This window comes from Podarcis raffonei, chromosome 8 (assembly GCF_027172205.1).
Source record: "Podarcis raffonei isolate rPodRaf1 chromosome 8, rPodRaf1.pri, whole genome shotgun sequence".
NCBI classification, from domain to species: Eukaryota; Metazoa; Chordata; class Lepidosauria; order Squamata; family Lacertidae; genus Podarcis; species Podarcis raffonei.
The window spans coordinates 27,718,369-27,734,362 of NC_070609.1; positions in this window are offsets into that span (position 1 = coordinate 27,718,369).

Sequence of the window (15,994 nt, forward strand, 5' to 3'; positions counted from 1 at the left end):
GGGAGGGCTGCTGCTACAAAGAGATCTCAACCAAGGGAGTCAGTTCCAACGACCAAATGTTTGACAACACACAGCTAACTTCCTCCTCTCATCTTGCAAGCACAGAGCCTCAGAACCGCCTCCAGTGCCTGGAAACATCCGCAAACCTTTCTTATCTGCAAACAAGCTGTGATGGGCACCCCCAGTTGAGCTGAGAGCGCTTGTGGCTTTTTAGTTGAGCAACAAAACAAGTATCAGGAAATGTTAGAAATCCCAACAGGATGCGCAGAGCTGGACTGTGGCGTTCTGGCACTGGAGGCAGACGGTCCAAACGGCATCCATTGCCGCATGCTAATTAACATGGGCCACAATCCACGGGGAAGGAGTCTTTCATGAGCCCCACTGAAATAAGCAGGAGAGGGAGAAGAGCAGGACATAGGGAGAGAACCTGTGGGTTTCTGGATGCTGTGGGACTTCAGTACCCATTAGTCCACAGCCACAGGTTTAGTTTCAGATTTTAATGCGGACCTAACGAATTTGCACCATCTGAAACAATATGTGAAATGAAACACGGCTATCCTTGGAGATTTGCATGCCTCTGCATTTGTTTATTTTTTTATCTTTGCAATGCAGCTGTCCAAAGAAAGTGTGTGAAAATGCACATACTGGAGAGAGGGAAGTGAGGAATACAATGCATCTATTTCAGACAATAAATGCATTATGTTAGGAGAAATTGCTTGCAAACATGTGTATATCGTTTAAAACTGCATACAAGGATGCAGAAAGTTGCGTTAAACTGCTGGTGAATTTTCATGAGGGCTTTAAAAAGGAAAAAGAGAGAGAAAAACCAAATCTGACATTTTCATCTACTTCTCGTAGCTGGAGACAGATGCTTATATAACTTAACAATATTTAAATCCTTATTTGTTTCACATGAGTATGGCATCAGAGCTTCGCAACAACCCTGCATGGTTGGTTCGGCTGAGAGATAACCAGTGGTTTAAGTTTGGCAATTTGGCTTCATAGCCTGGCAGGGATTTGAATCCTGGTCTTTTCACTTCAAACATATACACGGTATCTCAGACCTGCCAAGTGTCAGTCCCAGAGACAGTCCCAGGTTTACAGAAGCCATCCTGGTTTCTGATTTGATCCTGGAATCGCCCGCTTTTCCTTAGGATGATGCCCCTGTTTTCATCAGAGAATGTTGGAGTTATGCAACCGTCTGAGCCAAGGAGATAAGTAACTATACAACCTTTAGAAGACATCTGAAGGCAGCCCTGTACAGTACAGGGAAGTTTTGTAATGTTTTATTATGCCTTTATATATGTTGGAAGATGCCGAGCATGGCTGGGACAACTTAGTCAGATGGGCAGGGTATTTGTTGTTGTTGTTGTTGTTAAATATGATTCAGCTATTTTCAATGGAGAAATGTTGAAGGGTATGGTATCTATGCAATGTTGAGAGCCCAGTTCACACATGGTGTTAAGCCATGGTTCTCATAGGGGCCTTGAGGTCTTTCTCCAGAGCTCAGGAAGTCTCTGAGACCTCCCACTCACTGTCATGAGCTGGAGACTGGCTATCTTTTTCTCCCTTCAACAGTGCACAGTGCTGAAGAAGTTAGAAGAGTGACATGCTTTCCCACTTCCTCTTTCAGCTGGAAATGGAAGAGGCAACATTACATTTCAGTCACTGGCCGGCAGGTCAGGAAATAACATGCTGATAGTAGGAGAAAAGAAATCTTTTTTTAAAGGGACCTGGTGTGAACCAGAGAGCTTTATTATACTAAGAGCTGTTTGGATTTTTATTTTTTTTATTACAAACCTCATTATTTTTTTAAAAAAGATCCATCAAAAATGTACCAGGAAATCTGTATTGCCTGCTGTTCGGTTAAATGGTTCCCATCTTGTTGTTAGATGCTACGAGTCAATTTATCAGACAAACTATGTATCTGTGGAACAACTGCTTTCATGTCAGCTGCCCCCTGGGCTGCCAGGCAGAGAGGAGTGTGCTTTGTCAATTTGTGGCCATCTGTGCTCATTTTCTTTCTTTTTTCTTTCATACCTTCTATTTTTTATTTATTTACTATTTTTATATCCTTTCTCCAAGCAGCATTCACAACTCTCTCCCCCGCCCACCTCCATTTTATCCTCACAGCAACCCTGCAAAGTAGGCTAGGCTGAAGGATAGTGACTGGCCCAAGGTCACCCACCAAGCTTTGTACACATCTGAATCCCAGACTCCCCAGCCTTAGTCTAGCACTCATCACAGTGTCCCGTTGCGCCAGAAGCGGTTTACTCATGCTGGCCACATGACCTGGAAAGCTGTCTGTGGACAAACGCCAGCTCCCTCGGCCTGAAAGCGAGATGAACACCATACCTCACCATACCTTTGACTGGACTTAACCGTCCAGGAGTCCTTTATCTTTACCTTTTTACTTTAATTTAAAAGTTGAGTAGATGTTTGTTAAAGATACACTAGAATATATATATATATATATATATATATATATATATATATATATTCCTCAATATGTTATCAACAGTTAAAATAAATCTCACCTGCTATAGCATATGGAACGGCTGGCTGTGCTCCAAATAAGGCCTTGTTGCTCATGCGGATGCATTTATATAGGCATGTGACTGATTGACAAGGTGCAGGTGCTTGTAATTCAGTGGTAAATTCCATTCAAAAGGTCCTCTGTTCTATCCCTGGCATCTCCAGGTAGTGCTGGTCAAGTTACTGAAACCTTGGAGAGCCCCTGCCAGTCCATGCAGATAAGGATTCCCCAACCTGGTGTCCTCAAGATGCTGGCAAGCTACAACTCCATGACACCAAGCCATGATGCTTGGTCCACCAAACTCAGTGTTGTTTACAGTGTCTGGCAGCTGCTCTCCAGGATTTCAGACAGGGACCTTCCCCAGGTGCATCAGGAAGATGCTGGGGATTGAATTGGAGACCTTCCTCCATGCAGAGCATCTGTTCTGCCCTTATGTTGTGTGACCTCCTTCCTTTCCAGGTTTTACACAGCTGAGATCCTGGGTCACTGGAGGCTTTGCCTGTTGTGAATGGAGAAAGAAAACATGAAATGATTTAGGACTAGCCCCATTTCTTTCGCTGCTTCGCAGCCTTGCAACTTAGCTGCCCCCAGAGAGTCAGGTGCCCAATATATCAGCATTTTCCAGCCTGTGGGTTCATGACCCACAATGGGTCACAAGGCCTGTGCAAGTGGGTCACGGGCTTATAAGTAAACACCAGATAATTGCTTTCAGTCCTTAACAAGCTTGAGGAATACCACTTACAGCTTGCAATCGAATCTGTTACAAATTGCCACCAAACATCAGAAAGGCTCAAGTCTAACATTTGAACCCTTGGGAGCTGCTTTCTGCTGGCTGACAGCAGGTGCGGTGATAGTTCATCATAAGGTATTCATACAGGGAGTTGTTCTGAGTGACTTTTACAGCTCCCCTCCGATATACAGGAATATGCTGCCGTCAGATGGTTGGTGTTCTTTCGTTCCCATAACTGAAACTGTGAATAGCTTCGTAAGTACTATAAATATTGCAACAAATTTCACATTAATAGGGGAGTTATGTAAATTTTGCTTAGATGCCTCAAGTAATGGTTATAAAATAGGCATTCTTTCAGTTAGAATGCATGAAACTGACAATTGCCGAAGACCCTAAGGTCCAACATTCATGTGACAGGAAATCGATGGGTTGCCAAAGAGGTTGGAAACTACTGCAATATATCACACAAGAGTATCATGCTTAATGCATTTTCTTTGCAGCAGTTTGCAGCTATTGTTACCAGCATGCTATTATTTTTACAGGGGTTCCTGCTGTGTGTGCCCAAGGATTCAGTGAAAAATACTTGGTGCTTCCTGTAAATGTGGCTGCTTGAGGCGAAACAGGAAGGTGCCCCCTGCCTGAAGCGTCGCTTACCAGTGGCATGCAATTGCTGCAAATCTTCCCAGAAGTTGCTGCAGCTGTGCAACTCTAGCAGCAGTAGAGGCGGGACGGGTGTCCACCCCACAGGATTCCACCACCCAAGGTGGCTGCTTCAGTACCTTTCTCGCCCTGATCTGGCCACAGTGATCCATGCAACGGTCACCTCCAGGTTTGATTATTGTAACTCGCTCTACGCGGGGCTGCCCTTGAAGCTGACCCAGAAACTCCAGCGGGTGCAGAATGCTGCGGCGAGGCTCCTTACGGGGTCCTTGCCATGGGATCACATTCATCCAGTGCTTTGCCAACTGCACTGACTCCCGGTGGAGTACAGGGTCAGGTTTAAGGTGCTGGTTTTGACCTTTGAAGCCCTCTGCAGCCTAGGACCCACGTACCTATGGGACCGCCTCTCCTGGTATGCCCCACGGAGGACCTTAAGGTCCACAAATGACAACATTTTGGAGGTCCCAAGTCACAAGGTGGTTAGATTGGTCTCAACAAGGGCCAGGGCCTTTTAAGTACGGGCCCCGACTTGGTGGAATGCTCTGTCACAAGAGAATAGGGCCCTGCGGGACTTAACATCTTTCTGCAGGGCCTGCAAGACAGAGCTGTTCCGCCTGGCCTTTGGTCTGGACTCAGCCTGACCCTTAGGTTTCCCTCCCCTTATGGTTTTGATCTATGGGCTATTATTAAAATGAGGCTGCATTTTAAATTGTATTTTTAACCTGTATTTTAAGTTGTTTATTTCCCCCCTCCCCTATTATGTTTTTATTGTAATTTTACTGGTGTTAGCCGCCCTGAGCCCGGCTCTGGCCGGGGAGGGTGGGGTATAGATAAAAATTTATTGTTATTATTATGGGTGGGCCGGTGTACCCTGTCTGGAGAGGTTTAGGTTCCCCATCCCTGTTGTACGAAATCAGACCTTTGGCTTAGCATTTACCTCCTGACAGTGGCTCTTCAGGGTTATGCAACATCACATAACCTCCCCACAAACCAATCAAAATGAATGCTCCCTAAACAGTTAACTATTGTTATAGTTTTTTTTTAAAAAGTGCTTTTGGTGCTGCAATTGTTTTTGCTTGTTTAATGTATAGAAAAACTGATTTGTAAGTTTATAAAATATCTTGAAATGAGGATGAAAAAATGATTGTCCGTAGTGTTGATCCCTCCTCCTGTTTTTTGTTTTGGTGTTAGCCAATGTCAATCTGCCTCGTGTCTCTTTAAATTAGCACCCCATGCTGATCGCTCAGGAGGTGAGGATGCAAGACAGCGGGAGTGCAAAAGAGACGGATTGAGGTTAGCGCCAGCTGCAGTGGCAAAAGAGATTGACGGCTTGCTGTTAATAACTGCAAATGCTGTTCTTTGGGCTGATAGTTTAGCACTTAGAGTAAGATGGGGAGAGAATGATAATGAAGGGAAGAAAGTGCTTACTTTACCACTCTGGATTCAGGTGTAGGAAGGCTCTTCGCTCTTTACGCTGCCCACATTCTGAACCAATCTTGGTTTCCCTTTCAGGCTGGACAAATGGCAGCTTGCGCCCATTGCGGCTGGTAGCACGGAAGGCGAGGAGGAGGAGTTGTGGGGTGTGAAACATTCCTAGAGTGGACATAAAAAGGGGGTGTCTGGACCAGCCAGTCAGAACTTCCTTTTTCCTCCTGGGCTGGGACAAACTTCCTCTACATGTGACCAGAGGTGGGTGTCACCTCACCTGTGCAGGTAACAAAATAGCACAGGGGAGGCAGCCATCTCTCTCTGTCTCCATTCCTCGAAGAAGCAACATCTCCTTAGCCTGAGATGCTCTCTTGGCTTCCAGCCAAGAGAGGAATCATAGAATCATAGAATCATAAAAAGGACAAAGGAACTATCTCCTTATGGGATAGATTCCATGTGTATATATTCTGTAACCTAAGTCTGCCCTCTGGGATCCTTCTGTGAACATAATGTGAGTAAACTATTTTATATACTTTTATACAAGTCTGTGTCATGTCCATTCTTTTAAGAAGGAATAAAGGGGATTACCAGGAAACTTATTTTAGAGGCTTATGCAAGCCTGGCAAAGACGTTATCCGCTGTGCAAATTTAAAAAGGGGAATGTTACTCTGCTAAATTGTAGAACTTGTTAGCATAAGTTGGGAAGGATATAATTAAACAATATATCCTCTCCTGCCGCCCTGAACATTCCCACAGAAGTCAGAGCCAGTAGCAGGGAAAGACAACTAATTCTAGGTTTGTCCCCATCCTTCTTTCCATTGAGTTCTACTAGGACACTGACTCTAAGGAGGAGGAGGGGTTATAAGAAAGAAGGCAGGCAAGGGCAGGCTAGCTGAGGCTGGACTGAAGTTGGCGGGGCAGTGCCTCATTTGTCCTAAGGGACCATCCTCCACTGGACTAGACCCTAGTCCACCTAGAGTTCGGCCTGACCTTAAATAGATGAAAAATGGTCTCAGTATCTCTGATAACTAGCAAAAAATGAGGTGCTGGTGGAGGACCTTCAGCAAATACCTGGCAAAGACTAGATGACCCTCTGGATCCCTTTCAACCATAGCTGTTAGCCTTCCCTTTTTTTGCGGGAAATTCCCTTATTCCAGCACCGTTTCCCACTGCTATCCCAGATTGTTAGATATCCCGTAGACTGTCCCCAGGACAGGTGAGGCTGCTGATCCCTTATTTTCAAATCTGAAAGTTGACAGCTATGCTTTCAACTCTACAATTTTATGATTCTATGAAACTGTGGAAGAGCACTGGGTTTCTTTTTTCCTATAGGTCAACTTCACTATTACGTGGTTCACTGTAACAGCCCCCACCTTCCTTGGTTCCTACCCTTTTGAGCTCCTTCCTTTGCTCCCTAGCTGATGAGGACTTTTTGTTAGCGCATAATATCATTTATTATAAAGAGCAGTAATTTGTACTTGGAACATTTCAAGCATTTTTACAAATGAGGCGATATTGTCCCTGCCAGCGCTTCCATGGCAACCTCTGATTCCATTTGTTTCTGAGGGCTGCATCCTAATAATTAATATACAGGTTTCATTCATGCGATGTGTGCTCAGAACACATGTGGAGGCGGCCACTGCTGGGATTTACCTGGGTCGTATGAAATATTCATGGCTTAAGGAAGCTGGAAGCAAATTGTTCTCCCCCCTCTCCTCACTCCCCTCAGCTCAGGTAAGTTGTGGTAGATGTGCCAGAAAACATAGGAGTGAGCCTATCAAGGCCTAATTTTCTGAGCCGCTGCTACCCCTTTGGGTTCTTCAGATTGCTCCTTTCAGATGCAAATATGCTAGGGTTCCTTGTTACATTTTACAAAGGGAAAGTAATAAAGCAGTAACCAGGATAGCAAGACTTCCTGGTGGTCCATCATGAACTAAGTGATAAACTGCTCCTTAAAATGACTTATTCATGGAGCATGCATCATGATGATTTGCTTGCACAAAGCTTACATGGAGAATATAGAGGCAGCGACCGTTTTAGGCCCATCCGATATGTGTGTGACTGTGACCACACGCATCACTCTGAACCCCAAAAGTCACAAAAAAAAGGTACGGGGCAGGGGCAGAACAGGTTGTTTGCAGGCTTTTAAAATGGTGTTTCAAATACAGCGGTACCTCGGTTTTCGAACGTCTCCGAAGTTGCACGTTTCAGTTTTCAAACACTGAAAACCCGGAAGTAACTGCTTCGGTTTTCAAACGCTTTTCGGAAGTCAAACATGCCACGCGGCTTCCATGTTGAGTTTTCCAGAAGTAAATGCTTCGGTTTTCGAATGCTTCGGAACTCGAATGGTCTTCCAGACCGGATTATGTTCGAAAACCGAAGTACCATTGTATACACAATTTCACTTAAACACGTGGTGCCTTGGACCATAATCCCCGTGTAAATGGGGAGTGGCCTGTACAATATCTGGTCTTTATTGAGTCTTTGATCTGATCTGTTTGTGGGGAGGTCATATGACAATTGGCATTCATCCTGACTTGCTTGCACAGTGTTTACAGGCCTTCCCATACACACTTCTCAGTACATTTCCCCCATCAGCTTCCTTACCACAAATTGTTCTTTTAAAATGATAGTAATAATAATCATTTGTTGCTTGGTGTTTAGAACACTTTAATTCACTTTAAACCACTTTTTTGGGGCAAACCTAAAGTTTCAATATGTCTTTTGAATCCCTCACACAAAGTACTGAGAATCTGGAGGCAACCAAAGTTAGCTGATGTCCAGGATGGAAACATCTGTATTATTGGTAGCAGTAGTCCAATCCAGTCCAGGACTGGACTACAACTACCATTAATAATACAGATGTTTCCATCCTGGACACCAGCTAACTTTGGTGAACTGGTCATGTTGTTTGGATGCCCGATTATCGTCTTCCAAAGCAACTACTCTATTCCAAACTTTAAAATGGAAAGCGTAGTGCTGGTGGTCAACAAAAGAGGTTTAAAGACTCTTTCAAGGCAAATCTTTAAAAAAATGTAGCATAAACACCAACAATTGGGAAACACTGGCCTGCGAGCGCTCCAATTGGAGAACAGACTTTACCAAAGGTGCCATGGACATTGAAGACGCTCGAACTCAGGACGAAAGGGAGAAACGAGCTAAGAGGGAGGCACATTTGGCAAACCCTCACCATGATCAACTTCCACCCGGAAACCTATGTCCCCACTGTGGAAGGATGTGTGGATCCAAGATTGGCCTCCACAGACACACAGAAGACAATCTTACTCGGCTACGAGTGATCACCAAAGAAGAAGGTAGTAGTAGTAGTAATAATAAATATTGGGGCTAGATTCAACTGAATAGTTGGACTAGAGGGAGCCAGCACAATGTGTCCTGTTAATGCAATGGTGCTTAACTCCCCCAGTTCTGCTCTGGAGGGTCAGGAGAACCCCGAGAAACAGTGCATGGTGGGGGGCGAGGAGAGGAAAAATCATTTAGTGTGGGAAGCAGAAATGCTTGCACTGAAGGAACAATTGTTTTAGCATGGCATTGAATTTCACCCATTTATTATTAATTTATATGCTGCTTATGTGATAAATAGCTTCTAAGCGCTTTACAACCGTAGAATCAATCCATCATCAAAATGCACAGTACCATGAAAGCATCCTTAATTAAAATATACAATTAAACAATTAAAAAGGGTTTTTTAAAAACCCAGTTGTTGTTTTTAAAGAGTATTTTTTAAAAAGAGTTTGGTCTCCTGGCCTTCTGCCCTACCAGTCCCAACCACCACTGCTGGTAGCTGGTAGCCATCACTGTTAATTAAAGCAAACATCTTCCAGCTCTCAAAAGCCATTGACTAAGCCTCTTGAGCTGGCTATTTTTTGTCACACCCCCCCCCCAGCAGCCTAACATCAGGTGCCATTAGCAAGCAAGCAAGCTTTACAAAAGGCAGCCATTGTTTCACTTGACATCAGAAGCTTCTATCTCAGTATTTTAGTTTTTCCTGGCCTCTCTTTTGATTTTACCCTGCTGATGCTGCTGCAGCAGCAGCTACAACCAGAAGGTGTAGATTTCTTTGTAACAAACAACATCTGGAGAATGTGACACTGCACTTTCTGAGTCCCTTGACAGGCTTTGAAACAAACCTGAAGCTGTGGAACATAGCTCATGTCTTTTAACCTTTTGGCAAGGCCTTAAATAATAATAAAAAAACATGAAGAAGCAAGTAGTGCTTTGCGAACCATTAGGAAATTGGAGAAGAGAGGGGAGAAAAAGGCTTTGTCCAGGTGTTACTACAGAACATCTGCATGGCCCAAGGATTTGAATCTGATGTTTAGGTATGAAAAATAGCACACCCATCTCCCTCTCTCTCACATTTATTGTGTAGCCTGGTTCAGGTGGAAAAGCCCATTTAGTCTCCCATTCTGTTCTCATAGCGGCCATCCAGATGCTAGGATGCCTCAGAATGCCGGTAGCTGGGAAACTGCAAGTGCCCAGAGCTCCATTGCACTCAGGTCCTGCTTGCAGTCTTTTCATAGGCATCTGGTTCCTCTGTTGTTACATATCAGACAGGTGTCATCTCTACTGTCTTTTCGGCACCTGTCAAAGACCTTCCTTTCCCAACAAGCCTTTTAAGTGGAGAACTTTATCCTAGTCTGTATCTGTCATGGATTTGGGATGGTTTTCACATATGAAATAGTTTTTGTTTTGTTATTGGTGTTTTTAGTGTGAAAAACACTTCAATATATTTTATTGGAAGTGATTCATAAATGGAATAAATAAATAATAATAATAATAATAATAATAATAAATATCATCTATGAGAACAGGATGATGGCATAGATGGGCCTTTGGCTCAATTCACCACCAGGGCTCGTCTTAGATGGTCCTATGTATGCTTTTAAAAATAAGTTTATTATCATTTTAAAAAAATATGTGTAAATCTCCAGTATTTACTCCTCACAAGAAAACTGACCTGTATGCTGCTCTTCTGGGGATTTTCCTTTTAAAAAAACCACCAGCATTTTAGTGTGAATTTATCTCAATATACATAGTTTTGTCTGCGTTTTTACCTCATAGAGTGGCTTTCAACTGGATGGGACCCAGGACCCACCTCTGACTCCCAGAGTACAATGTGGAACACACTTCAAATTTTCACTTTTGATGCATACGTATTGCAAATAATGCACATTGTTAATCCTAAAATGGCAACCCACAGAGCAATATACTGTACAGTGTTACCTTAGCATGACTGCTAAATGAGAACCGATCCTGCAATGTGGCAAGAGAAAGGCATGAGCATGTGGCTGGCCAGAAATATGCATTGTATTAAAAAATGACTCTGCAGCACTCGTGGAAATTGGTAATTCTAATGAGAGGAGCACTTCCTTATCCAGAAATGCCTTATCCTTTGGTCAGGTCAGCCTAAGCTGGAATCCAACCTGGTGACACAGCTTTGCTGAGACCCATGTGGTATGGCCTCGTGACCCAGCTGTGGGTTCTGACCCACTGGTTGAAGACCTATGGCTAATATAACATCTTTGCAACAAAATTGCCCCTAATATAATGCATTTTTTGGTGTTACCATCACTAATATATGCATGTTAATGCACACAAGACCCCAGTCTATGCATTTTTGTATGCATGACTTCGCTGGACAGCATAATATGGAGAAGTGCAAGTTTTGAAGGCTAGTTGTGTTGCAGTTCATATCTTGTTTCAGAAAGCGTGAATTGGGTTGACAAGCTTTTAAATGCAAATGGAATTGAATATCTACCCCATTACTATGTTAGTGACTCAAGTTAACATCATAGAATCATAGACTTGTAGAACTGGAAGACTGGAAGACATCCCAATGATAATCTATCTAGTCCAAGTCCCTGCAATGCAGGAATCTCAGCTAAAGCATCCCTGGAAGGCCGTCTATCCTCTGCTTAAAAACCTCCAAGGAAGGGGAGTCCACCACCTCCTGAGGGAGTCTATTGCACTATCAAACAGCTCTTTTTGTCAGAATGTTCTTCCTGACTTTTAGTCAAAATCTTCTTTCTTGTAACTTGAATCCATTGGTTTGGATCCTAGCCTCCGGAGCAGGATAAAACAAGCTTGCTCCATCTTCCATGTGGCAAGTCCTTTAGATATTTGAGGATGGCTAGCATATCTGTCTCCTCTTTACCAGACTAAAAACACCCAGCTCCTTCAACTGTTCCTCATGAGGCTTTAAGCAGCCTTGCAGTCACACAGTTGAGGACTTCCCTCTTTCTCAGAGTTTATTATGGAAAAGGGTGAATGAAAAAGCACCAAGCTGGAGATTGGAAAGGGGTCTCCTGCCTGCCTGCAATAATAAAAAAGGACATTTCTGCTTAAGCTTGCAAACGACCTTCTGCGTTTAAACATTAACTTTGCAGAAAAACAACCACCAGGGAGCATTTGCTGGGTTTTAATAATTGATGCTTTTATTAATCCACAGGCAACGTTTTGAATAACAAGTCTTTCAAAAATTAAATTCCACTGCCGTTTCAGGTCCATGGGGTGAAGCAATGAGCACTTGTCCCCGGAGGAGAGAGAAAGTGTGAATTTACAGCCTGTGGCTTCTTGTCGAGGTAACGATCATCAACAGCTAGAGCCCAAAGTGTGTGACATTACTGGAAGCTTCAAACATATTTCCCCTCCTTTTTTTTTTTCTTTCTTAAAGGTGCACTGAGGGTTAGTAGCAGCGACATACTACAAATATCTACTGCAGAGGCTTCACAATCTGTTTGTTTCTTTAGCAGCAAACTCAGCTAAGTTGGCCCATAAGAAAATAAAAAGAAAAAATTAAAACCAACATTAGGGCGATACTTTTATTAGACCAACCACAGGCTCACCAAATTGTGTGCAAGCTTTCAAGTTTGCTAGAGCTCTTCATCAGACTCAAGTCGCCATGGAGATAACTCAGGTCTTTCTGTCTGGCTCTTGGGACTCTTCCCAGGGTACTCCCTCGCAAGGCCACCCCCCCTCCTGCCCTGCATGGCACCCTCCTTGGGTGTTTTTGCCTTGCTGGAAGGTGTCCTTGAAATCTGATCATACCTTTTGCTCACCTAGATCCGAGGTAGATCTGCTGCACTGGATGCCAAGCCTAGGGGGGTGTTGCAACTATGACGTAGTGAATTGAGCAGAATGGAAGGTGAGAGATTTGCTGGGGGGCAAATATTGCGCATGGCGCCATTGAAATTTGAATGACTGGAGTCCACAGGGATGGAGGATAGAGGGGGTGGGGTGTAGAAACAAGCCTACTGTACATTTCCCATTCATTGGCCGCTGGAAAAATGCCCAGAAGGCAATGCAGCCCTTGTGCTGCAAAGGATCTCCCACCCCTGCAGTAAAGCAATGGGAGGAAGCATCTGCCCATTTTTTCCTCCCTCCCCTCCCTTCTCCTTGGCCAGGAGGTGAGCAAGGCACTGTGGCCAGATCTGTGCACTCCAGGAAGGGGAGCTGTTTGTGCATCAGCAGCTGAAGATGGGCAAAAGCATGGCTGGCTGCAGAAGCCCCCCCCCCCAGGCGTCCAAAAACGTGGTTGGTTTCAGAAGCACACCTAAATTGTGAACTGGATCTTTCAGATAGAGTGCAACTCTGTCCAGAACAGGCTGTACTCTCCATGCTGAATTCACCCATCGACTGGACAATGGTACCTCTGACTTGAGCCTCAACTTGGTAACCCCCATCCATCCCTTCACCATATCCACCCAGGCAGTGGTTCAGAATTTCCACAGCCTCCTTGGCATTAGTTGAAATGGAGATAGCACTAAGGTTGCCAGAACTCCGGGTCTAACCTGAAGTCTCTAGGTTTGCGTTTGCCTGGGCCCCTCCAGGAGGAGGCCTTGAATTTCCAAGTGAGGAAGAATGTCTCTAATTTTAAAAAGAAGACTGTGAAGGCAACTTGCAAGCTTCAGTCCAGCAGAGATTGCAAATTATAGCAATTTTGTGGGGTTTGCCCTCCTCTGCTCTGCTGTCCCAATTAACCTCCGTCTCCAGGGCCTGCCTTCATGACATCACCAGGGGCCACTCCTAGGTCTCAGGTTAGGCCTTGAAATGCTCCTGACCTGGCAACCCTTGCTAGAGCTCTCAAGTACAGTATCTCATTGACATATATCAACACTTATTATCATCTGAAAAGGTAAGCCATCTCCACCTCCTTAACAAATTTGAAAGTCCTATAAGTCATATAATCTGTTCCAGCCAATGTGTGGTATTCAGGTAAGTTCCATTGGAACTAATGGGCCTATTTTTGTCATGTTCCTTCATTTTAGTGGGTCTACTGTGAGTAAAACCACACTGTGCCTAGAAAACATGAGTTCAATAGGTTTCCCCCCCTTGCTCCACTTTTTCCCCAGGGAAAACCCACTCTTTAGCTCTAAGTCAGAACACACAGCAAAACCCGATTGCCATTTGCTCCAACTGAGCACTAAAGAGCAGTTTTCCCCAGAGGAAAGCAGTGGGACAAGAGGAAGTGTGGATATTTGGTAAGTTGAATATGACCAGATATGAAAAAAAGTATTTACTTAAGAGAGAGTTATTTCTATTCTCAGCAATAAGTGGCTAGAGATAGTGGAGCATCCCAGTAGAACAGAGCACCATGTTTTCTCTTTGGCATCTGGCTAGGCAATATCTAGCCACCTGATCCCAAGGATCCCAAGCCCCTTTGCAACTGAAAATTGCTGCAGAAATGTGGACCACTAAACTTAAGTTTGGAAGAAGTAGAAGCTGAAAGAACCAGCAAGGACAGGTCTGTCCATCCCTACTAGTGGTCCAGACCGGTCATGGCAGGTAGACTGCAACATGAACTGTCGATGGAATGTCCTGGCTTTGAGCAGGACACATGACCAGGAATGCATCCATTTAACAAAAGACGAAAAGGAGCGGGGGCGGGGGAGAAGGGTCCTTCTCCAGTGCGTAAGCTTTGCTTTTGTGTGAATGCTGCTTTGTGAAATGCTCAAAGTCCCACAGTGCGGCAGTGGAGAATCACAGCGTGAGACGGAGGCTGGCTGCTGATGTCGTGCCTCACGCTGTGGACGTATAGCAAAAAGACTGACGAGGCTCCTTTTTCTAACCGCCTCCCTCATCTGTAGCTAATCTGGACTCCCGTTGCTCTCCTCCTATTTCTTTCCTTCCTCACACACGTCACTGAGATCGCTTAAACCCACCATTGTTCTAGGACAGCTCACAACATTGTGATGGGGGGGGGGGGGAGAGGAGAACAGCATTGTCACTAGCTCCGTCAGGTAATTTTAGACAGGACTGAGGAACTTTTAAGACCCAAGCCCATCTTTACCTGCTTTACACCTGACATCATGTGGCATCGGACCACCATGACATTTGTGGCTGGCTGCTGTTCCAATACTATCATACTAGTGAGGTGCCACCGTCCTTCCTGGGAAATTGCCTCCATATTTCACATTTATTTGCTCCTATGAGGTGTGATGGCTTTTGACCAGATGTAAATTGAATCCCTTACAGCTGATGGAGCTGAAGGGACCTTTTGGTGCTTGGTGTAGGATGGCTAGTTAGTCTTAGAATCATAGAATTATAGAATAGTAGAGTTGGAAGGGACACAAAGGGTCATCTAGCCCAAGCTCTTGCAATGCAGTCATTGCCTAGTTAAATGCCTGAAGTAGAGGACCTGGTAACTTTTTACTGGAATGCTAATTGTATTCAGACCCGAGGATCTAATGCCACTTGCCCATTATGGCTGGGATTAGAAATAACTCTCTAAGTATTTTTTTTTTATTCATATTGACCAGCACAGATTATTATATAACATATAGGTCTGCAAATCTTGTTAAATTGGCTTTAAGGAAGCAGAAGTCACTTATGCTTTCAGATGATAATAAATGTTGATGTATGTCAACGAGTTGCTGTAATGGTGTAATTTTAATTCTCTTCTGGTATGGTTTAATGCTTCACCATTGTTTTTCGATGGGCTACCTTCCTAGGTGGACAAACCCCATCTGTCCCTCACTTCCCTCTGCTGCCATCTTGACCATTGGACCCACTATTGGTTTCATTCGCATGAATGTCTTCGCATGCAGAAGAAGTCCCTAACTCACCCAGAGTTTGAAACCCATTGGCTCCCCTCACTCAGCAGCTTGGGGGGGCGCTTTCCTGCTCCTTCTGTTGAGTGGGGCCCTGGACATTTGCCCCAAGGGGTCCTGCCTTGATGACATGTCAGCATTACACCAGCCCTTCCAAACACACTTTTGCAGACCTACTTCTCAGACCATATATTTTTACATAGGGATAGGCCACCGGACCACCAGCGGAAGACCACAAGAGTGCTTCCCACAGCACGCAGGTAAAGCAGAGATATCATAAACTTGTATTCACACATCTTCCTTTGCTAGCCCTACCTCAATAAACTCTCCAAAATGCACAGGTGGTGTCTAGATATTTAATGTTTGCTGCAGAAAATACTGGTAGGATAAAGCTATCAAGTTTGGAAACCAGAAATGCTGGATAGTAAAAGCCTGTTTTAGCTTACCATCACATTTATTTATTTGCTTTAGCAAAAGCTGAAGATTCCAGAAAAACCTGCAGACCTGCATTCATTTGGAAAATGCTGGCAACAGAGGCCTTTCTCTCTTTCTCTCCATTAAGCTACAGGC